Here is an 11008-nt window from a genome sequence, read left to right as displayed (position 1 = left end):
TAACTATTTGTATTTTTAAACAAAGAAGAACCCAGTTGCATGCGATTTTACATTTTTATTGAAGCTATACGTATGAATTCACCAACAAAAATTAAAATGAAATTTAATTTAATTTTTTTCATGTTTTGTTTCTTCATAATTTTGTTGTATTGAACTATCAGCGTACACTAGCATGTTGTATGCTGGTCCTTCAAGGACGGACTATATTTTTAACATTACGTCAAGAGGTAGACTTGCACAAGCTCAGAAGTATTAAAAAACCCACATGTTGACTGAAATATGAGGTTTAAATTTTGCTTTGATCGATTTTATGGGATGATGAATTGATGAAAAATTCAACATGAACTACTTTGCAGTTCATTAAATTTGTTTCAAGACCAACTCAATTCATCACCCAATGAAATCGAACAAAGCGATATTCAATCCTTAACTGTTGGCCAGCTGTATCAGGAGAGGATAGGAATGATATACTTGTAAACAAATATTTACGGAAAGGCGTTCCACGTACCCTGCATAGAGATGCCGTATGCTATTTTCGTTCATGAAGCGAATTTACGATAACAGACACATTTACAATTTCCCCTCTCGTATCAGAAAAGCAAACATTTATGAAAAAAACCCCCACTGAATTTCGTGTCTGAAAAACATTAAATTAATAATTGAGGTGCACAACCTTGAAATGTATAATTGTATACAAAACGGTTATTTACAAACATATGCCAAGATGACCGAAGGCCGTTTTGGAGAATATGGGGGGCTTCATCATATTATAAAAATTATGAATATGCATTTTAATAATTATATTTGGTAGAAAACACACGAACAAAATAACTCTTACATCCTTCCGTCTGCTTGTGCATGTTTTTTTTTTTAATTTTTCATGATACCTTTTCAAAGATTTATTCACTAAATGATGAAAAGACTTTTTCATGAACAAGAGCGTGTTTTCTGTGGGTAACAATAAGGTCACACACGTCAACCAGAAACCATTGCACAATTCCGTCATTGGAATTTTAAGTCAGGTTATGAGTTATTCTTAACTATTTAAACAATATCCGAATGGGAAACGTCCCGGTGTAATATTCCTTGATGCTTTGCAAGGCTTTAGTTTAAAACGGTCACGGTTGGTATGTACGCACTGGTATTTGCAACAGTTTTTATTTACGTCAATCCTGTTTGGTGCTAGATGTATATCTCGTATTTTGGTGTCTCATCTGCTCTCTTTTCGGATGAATTTTGATTTCATATTTTGTCCTAAAGTTGGCAATGTGGACATGTGCAGTGAATGATACTATCTGACATCAACAAAGGAATGCCATGACGATGTGCTCACATCCCTTCGTATCGAACTTACTGCAAGTGAGAGTTTAAGGATAAGCAACATACATATAGTTTATAAATGGTACTGTAGACAGCTTTGGATACGTAATATTTCCATATTGGAGTAATAGTATAACACTTATTAGACACCTGTGATAAACAAGGGTTTGTTTGTTACCTTATTGTGACTAACATTTCTCCTTTCTATAGAGAGTTCCACATTTGAATGGTAGACATGAATGCATTGATAACATGCTATTTATTTGATAATGTTAATAACAGATTTCAGACGATTTACCAGTAACGTTAATCTCGAGTATAAGTTACCAGCCATTCTTAAATTGGTTGTAGGCTAATAAGGAAAAGGATAATGTCATACAGTAACATTAAAATCCAAAAAAGTAAATTTCACCGAATAATAATGGCGACGTTACCAGGTTACATAGAGGGGTTCTACCTATGGTGAAGAAATTGTACTGTTGTCGGCGTGGCCTAATTTCCTACTATGCATGACCTACAATAAAGCAAAATGTGTTACTACATTTCGGTACAGGTGGTATGCATATGGGGACGTGCTTTTTGAATTGTTATTTCGGGTTCGACGAAACTTATCCGGTATGTGTGTTATTTAGATCAATATTGTACAAACCACTGTTTAAGTCAACAACTTCGCTTCTTTATGAACATCAGCTAACCAAAAAATCAATACAAGAAAAAGTTGAAAATCGTTAATTATGCATGTTTGATTAACTTGTAACAGAATATATTAAGCAACGTTTGAATATTTTATCAAATATTTCCTATAAGTGAACATAACTCAGATACTGTATCAACAAACACGAGGGGAAAAGGAGCAATAGGAAATTGTGATGTTTTTATATTTCAAAAGCAGATTTACTGAGCTAGATTTTGTCAAGTTTTGTTAGAATCGTCGGAAAAACATAGTAAATCACGGTGGCATATAAACATTAAGACATTTTTGAGCTCAGATAAAAGAGAGACGTTTAGCATTTAGAATAAGCAGTGCTAACTGAAGATGACAAATCACACGTCCAGTGTCAAGAGAAGAGTTCTGTTGATTCTGCTGATAATCGGGGATTTGCCAGCAGGTGAGTAGTGGTTCACGTTAGTGTGTGTTGTTTTGATTTTGAATATATAACGCAAATACGCTATTTTTGAAAGCCTTGGGTATAGGATATGATGTAAACAACAGTTTCCTCTCCTCAGCACCTGCAGTAGTGACTGTTCATACATGTAGTGAGGGTTCTTGTTGGCGTCTTTTTGTTTGCACATGTCCAAATTGATCGTAATGTATGGTTTTATCAGCTGGTGGTTTTCGTTCAGATCACCACTAAAAGCATAGACAAGTACAAATCATGTACTTACGTATTCATTCATGGTGCTAACAGCAAAAAATGTCTCCTAAAGCAAACTCGTTTGGTAAGCTATTGAAATGTATCCTTATCACAGTTCCTAAAGGAATAAAACCACAGGGTTGTCTACATGTAGCTAATTGCAATATACCAGATATATAGGTGTAATATTTCTTTAATCATAGAAAACTTACCAAATATGTATTTTTGCAGCTATTTGACGTTAAGTTGTGGTCATCATAACCTAAGCGTGATTAATGTATCAAAAATAGTTTTTTTTATCTAGATAAGCTTAAGTCTTTCTGTGAGCTGAAAAACGACTACTGGATAGGCGGTCTTCTTTAATGTTTATGCATGTCAAACTCAATACACTGACTACCGTGTATCAATGATTTATCTGGGGATATATGTATACGTGTATTAACTCATTTTTATCCTGTGAAAGTTGACCACTAAGTTACCGTGTGCGAGGTTTTCGTTATAAACGGAGTAATGCGCACCAGTGGTGCTGGTGTTATCCATCAGTTAACACGAAACATGGAGGCTGGTCGTTACCGAAGATCAAACGCCATATGGGGAATCACGTGACTTCTAATGATTGAGCTCATAGAAAATGACAGAAAACATCTATACCTCGAGGGTCATTGTTTTGGTAATCTGACTTATTCCTTTGTTTTTTATACTTATATAAAATAGCCTTTCCCACTGCGAGAAATGGTCTAGCTGGAATAGTACTCGTTTCAATATTCATGGATTTCACAAACATTCGTGTACAACTCTTAGCCTGTCTCAGTTCGGGTATTATTATATCCACGAACAAACCAAAATATTGAGAACATTTGGTACAATGGTCATATATTATGTTAAGTTTTAGACTTGCCTATTTATCACTGACGTTGGTCCCACATTGTTACTTAATTTGAAATGATACCAATCACGGATGAGTCCCCTCCGAGAATAACAGTTTTTATTATGCTACGTGTGTATTGTTTTTGTGCTTTCGGCTGAATAATCTCTTTTTCCTTGACACTTAACCAATTGAAAATGAGGAAAAAATCCTTCTTAACATCAACACATGGAAGTGATCTGTCTGAATCAAGAAACACTATCTGTGACCGTCTCCCTTTAAATCTGCTATTAGGGGTTTATCCGCTGGGTAACCGTTACAATCACCGAGGACCAAAGGGAAACGTTGTGCTCTTCAAATGTGTGTTCGGCAAACAGAACCTCTGTCACCATTAAGTGACGTGACACACTAAGATGACGTTTGTTGAACAAGGTAAGGAGATTGAAGTGAAACCCCGATGAATTACTGTCTTATTTAGTAAAGAGGTTTGATGTTGTAGACGGTCTAGACATATTGATGCGGGAATTTTCGTCAAAGTGAAGAAAACGTTTTTTTCACTACTATAACTTCGTTTCGTATTGTGGTGATGTGGGTTGACCAAACTAACACAACTCACATGCGCTATGCCAATAGAACCAAACAGTCCTATCGAGCTGCGAAATAGTTGTTTCGAATTTCATGTCGCAAGGTGTTTTATGGGGACAATAAAGTTGTTTTTGGGTATGGGGACAAAAGTTCTTCTGATATATTAAGTCAGTCCTTGATATTTTTTATAGTCATATATGAAGTAAAAGAATCTTTCTGAAGCATCCTCTATCCAAAATTGCAAAACTGTCCTTGAAATAGCTCAAACATGTTGTCGGTGACCATACATGTACATTTTTACGACAAAAGGGAACGTTTCATAAATTCCTAGAGGAAAGGACTAGGGGCGTTCAGGATCTCCATAAGCTGTAATAAACGAAATACGCAAATATGAAATTTCAAATTCATGCGAAAACTGGTTTAGGAGATATGGCATTACAAAAAGATACATAAAACCGCACTTTCACAACAAAATGCGTGAATATTGTCTGTTGTGCTGTTGTGGTTGAAAATTGGCCATTTTGAAAGGAATTGCCTAAACTCTCTTCAATTTTTTAAAGCTTCCGCACGTAATAAACAAATAAATATTTGACATGCTTAAACATTGTAATACCAGTGTTCATTCGCAGAAAGGTAAGGACAGGAAATGCATAGGCTTTCATTTCAGTAAGCTTAACTGTCAAAAAACACCATATGTTGGCTATTTCTTTATAGCAACGCAACATTGTCGCTATGGTAGGGCACCTAGACATGCGCATTGGGAAAAATCTGCACCAAGTAAGATAACTAATATGATGTTTATAACAAAAATTGGTAAATAAATTCTAGTTGATTTTTTTTACTTTGTATGAGGCCAAAAATGACCAATAACGCCCCAAGTCCTTTGCTTTTTTTAATTAAAGAATGCTACAATCACTTTGTCTAGGGCGTCCACAGCAGCAAACGGCTTTGTTACATTAGTCAACAAAGTAACCTTTTCTTTAATTACGCTGTTTTTGTCTGCAATTTCCTCGATTTTCCTCGTTTCTTTATCAATAACCTTGTTGCGAAATGGTTGCATATGCTAAAACGTGGTCGACCAAGCTTGCAGACAGAATTGGCGAGAAAAGGTAAAATCTGAAAACCGGTCAACAACGCATTAAAGCAGTAATGTTCATCGATGAAGCCTTAACCAATGAAATACGTCTAAAGAGGATAAAAGGTTAGCCAACCACTAAAAGTTGCGAGGCTTTTACTTGACAGTTGAGAACTGTCAAGTAGTCGTATTTCTGTGAGATTCTGCTCTCGTGACCTCTCGGGTATTCGCGTATGAATAATAATGACGTTCACACGAGCTCTACCCTGCCTCTGGTGAGATAAGTAGCGGCCGGGAAATTTGACTCTTTGCTTGACAAAGGAAGCATACGTTTTCGATAGCTCGCGAAAATAAGTTTTCAATTCCTGTTTTTGTTCAAACCAAACTTAGTCTTTATTATGAATACCAAATTGATGAATTTTATTCCGAATAGTTACTTTGACAAGTTATCTTGTTTTCAGAAACAAGACAGGAGGAAATGGTGCTGAGAACATTTGACTCAGTCAACGACGTGGACATTGCTGACAATAGTGATATGTCGCCGAAAAGGCAGACTGTAAGCACTAAGATGAGATGTACATCACTCTGTATACAGCTGGGATGTCAGTGTACGTTATTTGTTTATGACAACATTACAACGGAATGTTACATGTTTCCCAAGACTCTTCTCACCGGAAAGGGGAACAGGATAGGATACAACAAGATTACAGGTAATATGTTGGTGTTTACAGTATGATACAACAAGATTACAGGTAATATGTTGGTGTGTACTGTAGGGTACAACAAAATTACAGGTAATAAGTTGGTATTACAGGAGGATACAACAATATTACAGATAATATGTTGATGTGAACAGTAGGATACAACACGATTACAGGTAAAATGTTGGTGTGTACAGTAGAATACAACAATATTACAGGTAATGTGTTGGTGTTTACGGTAGGATACCATATTACAGGTAAAATATTGGTGTGTACAGTAGGATACAGCAAGTTAACTGGTAATATGTGTTGTTTACAGTAGAATACAGCAAGATTACAGGTAATGTGTCGGTGTTTACAGAAGGATACAACAAGATTACAGGTATATGTAATATGTTGATGCTGACAGCAGGATACAACAATATAACAGGTAATGTGTTAATGTTTACAGTAGGGTACAACAAAACTACAGGTAATATGTTGGTGTGTACAGTAGGGTACAACAAGATTACAGGTAATATGTTTGTGTTTACAGATGAGTACAATAGGATTACAGGCAATTTGTATACATACTGAAGGATCTAAGCATGTTTCGATGATTTGGCAAGAGTAAGCAATATGGGTGTCGGATGTGATCAACTGATATACCCTTCTGCAACACAGGGTTTATCATCCGATAGCTTTCAGGATGGAATAAAAAATATCACTATTGCAAAATGTCTATGAAACTCCAGTATGTTCTTAGAGAATATAATTTCTATTTTTACCTGATGTTTACATGTAAACAATAATATTTAAATAAACAGAGCAACACTGCGACATGTTTGTTTAGAAAGAAGAAAAAAGATAAGATCCCCAATTGAGTCGCCTCTTACGATCATGCAATGGGGGCAGCAGGTACAATTCTTACGCCCTACCTACAGGGACCGCACATCAAGGGCCTCCTTACATCTCTATTATAAAATGATATACAACCGTTTAGTGTAGAAAGTTACTAGTATTTATCTACCCTGAGTGTAAATCTTGCAAAACATACACCTACCGTCTTAAAGTCATTTAGAATTACTCTGACTTTTTTGTAGCTACCTGTAATTGCATTTTGGTTGGCACACGTATCGCTATAACGATTAATCAATTAACAGATCAATGGGGACTGATGAAAAAAACGAGCTAGTGGCCATTACTTAACTAATATTATTTTATCAAATAATTTTGGTTGTCTACAAAGAGGCAATATTTAAATGCTTTATCCCAACAAATACTAAAGATAATTTAATTCGTGCAGATTCCACTGATAGTTTATGGAAAACTCTTACCTAGGAACAAACCTATCTTGAGCAGTCAGGTGGCGCAATGGAAAACGCACTCGCCTTTCAACAAGGCTGCCGGTGTTCGTTTCCCCGATCGAATGTGAAATGAGTTAGGTCACCTGCCCGACCACGTGAGATTTCTCTCCGGGTACTCCTGTTTCCTCCAACATTAAGACCCCTCGTGCGCTAACATCCGGGCTGGCAAGAATGATTGATACAAGTTGGTATAACTTGATTCATAGTTGTGTTAATATAAATCATGTTTATTTGTCATTAAAAATTTTAATTTCAACCATCTGTCAAATATTAGAATTTATATATATATTACACAGGCCAGCAACCCACATTAGAGGTCTTAAAATGTCTAAAATTCTGCTACATGTACCACTGGCCCTTCACCACTGGGTCGTTGGTTTTTCTCCGGGAACCCCGTTATTCCTCCACCCCCAAAACTTGGCACGTCCTTAAATGACCATAGCTGTTAATAGGACGTAAAACACAAACAAACCAAATCTTACACCATATCACAAAACATCACTTAATAACAGCAAGATATAAGGATAACTCAACACCCACTTAATACCATCATGACAACCCCATCTGTTATACTCATCACAAAGCACCATCACCAAAACCATTACAAAACATCTTAACACAATATCAGCACATGGTTATATGGAGTTTCCCGACACATCACGACAGGCGTCAGGTATGGTACAGGAGGTACTCACTCTCCTGGGATACCTCTCTAGCTGTTGTCTTTAATTTTAAGTTTTTGTCTTTTTCTGTCGACTGTAAATTAAAGGCTTTGTTCCTGAATGGTCATCATCTGGTATATGTTTATTACCTGACAAAGTGTTGATATACTATTTTACATAAAACCATAATATAGTTCATCATATAGAACAACGACAGATCAGACAAAGACAAGAGTCTGTTATGTGATCATGTCACGAATTCATAGACTGTATTCAAAGTTTAATGAGCTGTGATGTTTTTCTATCTATTTAGAATGCGCAACACCACGGGAAATACTGGACGCTACTCTGCAGACTTATACTGGCTGTAGTGCTTCTTACGGCTGTAACTTTGGGTACAGTTCACCCGCATCTCGTGACTCCAATGTGATCACGTGTCAGGAGGACGAGACTTGGACACCGAGCGACTTCGAATGTGTACAAATACGTAAGCATGTATAATTGTTATGTATAACAGACAAGGTCAGCATTTACGGAAACCAATGCAATATTGACGTGAAATGTGCTTCTTTTTTGAGGTAATTAGAAAAAGCGATTTTAGTTTCAAAAAAATCATACGAGTTTTCTGGTGCGATTGATCTTATTTGAAAATATCTTCTTTAGGACCATACACTATACATACGTTGTACGTTGTAATTTAAGTGGTTCTCTAGACATGACGAAAAATCAGCCTCATTAAATAAAAGAATAAGTTAACATGCATGGATTCTGATTTGCTGGTGATAAGATAAGTGTTCTGATAGATAAAAAAAATTGTCTCGACAGGAAACTTTCATTTATTAAACCATGTCTTTGAATATATTATGATTCAGCTCTAAACGAAAGCCGCGTACGACGCTTTCATAGATGTGCGACTGACATTTTTACTGTTAAATGTGAACTTGTTCAATACAATTTCTACCCACGATTTCTAAATAATTGAAAAAAATACCGATATGATGAAGTAATTAAAGATTAATATACTGTTTCATGTACATTGTATGTATCCAATTAAACGATTATGGATTAATATTCACTTAGTTACATCCAACGATTTGCTTTTGCTTTGTATTGACAGTATTTATTGTTGATTTCATGTAGCCTGTCCAACCCCGACCTTACTCACAAATGGACAATCTGTGGTGACCTCCCTGTATGTAGGAGGGGTAGCATCGTATGCATGCGACACCAACTTTATCAAAAGTGGAGGAGGGGAGACAACTCGAAACTGTGTACTGGGAGGGACGTGGTCGGGGATCATCGACATGGTCTGTAAGTAAACAATATATACCAGTGATATATTAACGAAGGTAAGTCAGTGAGGTACAAGAAGCTGAGGAAAAGAAGTATGTAGTGTCGTTCATATCGAGTTCAGGTGGGTATATCTATGTGGTCAATAAACGTATTGCTATTCAAAAACAGCACTGGCATATTCGTTATAGATACTGCTCACATTTTGCTAAGAATCACTTTTATTCTTGGGCATATGTTAAAATACTGCCAAACCACAGCCCAAAACTACGTGAACTTGAGGTGGAGCCATGTACCCACTGACATAACACAGCCCACAACCACGTGAAATTGAGGTGGAGCCGTGTACCCACTGACATAACACAGCCCACAACCACGTGAACTTGAGGTGGGGCCCTGTACCAACTGACATAACACAGACCACAGCTACGTGAAATTGAGGTGGAGCCGTGTACCCACTGACATAACACATTCCACAACCACGTGAACTTGAGGTGGAGCCCGGTACCAACTGACATAACACAGACCACAGCTACGTGAAATTGAGGTGGAGCCATGTACCTACTGACATAACACAGACCACAACCACGTGAAATTGAGGTGGATCCATGTACCCACTGACATAACACAGCCCACAACCACGTGAAATTGAGGTGGAGCCGTGTACCCACTGACATAACACAGCCCACAATTACGTAAACATAAGGAGAAGACCTGTACCCACTGACATAACAAAGCCCACAATTACGTAAACATAAGGTGAAGCCCTGTACCCACTGACATAACACAGCCCACAATTACGTAAACATAAGGTGAAGACCTGTACCCACTGACATAACACAGACCACAACCACGTGAAATTGAGGTGGAGCCATGTACCCACTGACATAACACAGACCACAACAACGTGACTTGTAATAAATCATCTGTTGTTATATATTTCTTATAATGTTATCGAAAGAAAAAATGAGCATAATCGTCATATTGATTTCAATACCTCGATTTGGCTTCCCTCACATACCCCTGCAAATCGGGATAGAGAAACTATTACACCGGTTGGGAATCACGGCATGTATCGTAAGAGGCGACTAATGTGGGAACCCCTTTCNTTATCACAGTATATATATTAACAACTAGCTATCTGGTGAAGAGATTGTTGATTCCATAATTAAAAAGGTTAACCAGAGATTAGAATTTCTGTATAGGAATAGTAGTTGTTTGTACTTCGAATCCAGGAAGACCTTGTGCTCTGCGCTTATTCTATGTCACTTTGACTATGCAAGTGCTAGTTGGTATGAAGGACTGTCAAAAAAACTTAACAATAATCTACAAGTGGCACAAAACAAGGTGATACGATTTATTTTAAATGTGCATAATAGACACAGTTTGTCATACCATGATTTTACTTGTGTAAACATGCTGGATATCAATACCAGGGCAAGGCAACTAAGACTTAACCATATGTTCAATATTTCCAATGGAAAATCTCCTCAGTTTACACTGTATGTACAATGTATCATCTTTTTAATGGGAATCCATGTTTCTATATCATTCGCTTAAATCTATGTACTTCTATTACTCCTAGTGTAAAAGGTTCTGAATCTACAACTTNAGAATTAGGGACTTGCGTTTGTGCCCTTTACTTCGGGACTTCTAACTACATTTTGTTTCCTACCGCCTTGCCTGCCAATAACTTACTTTTGGCTTTAATGTTGAACACCCAGGTGATGAAGGTAATCAGTTCTGTCCCCACGCCAGAACATACTGTACCAAAGTCTTTAAAATGGCATATGTTGTTGCTTGCTTAAC

Source organism: Mizuhopecten yessoensis, unplaced genomic scaffold (assembly GCF_002113885.1).
Source record: "Mizuhopecten yessoensis strain PY_sf001 unplaced genomic scaffold, ASM211388v2 scaffold715687, whole genome shotgun sequence".
NCBI classification, from domain to species: Eukaryota; Metazoa; Mollusca; class Bivalvia; order Pectinida; family Pectinidae; genus Mizuhopecten; species Mizuhopecten yessoensis.
The sequence above is the reverse complement of the archived record's forward strand: the minus strand, read 5'-3'. Positions refer to the sequence as shown.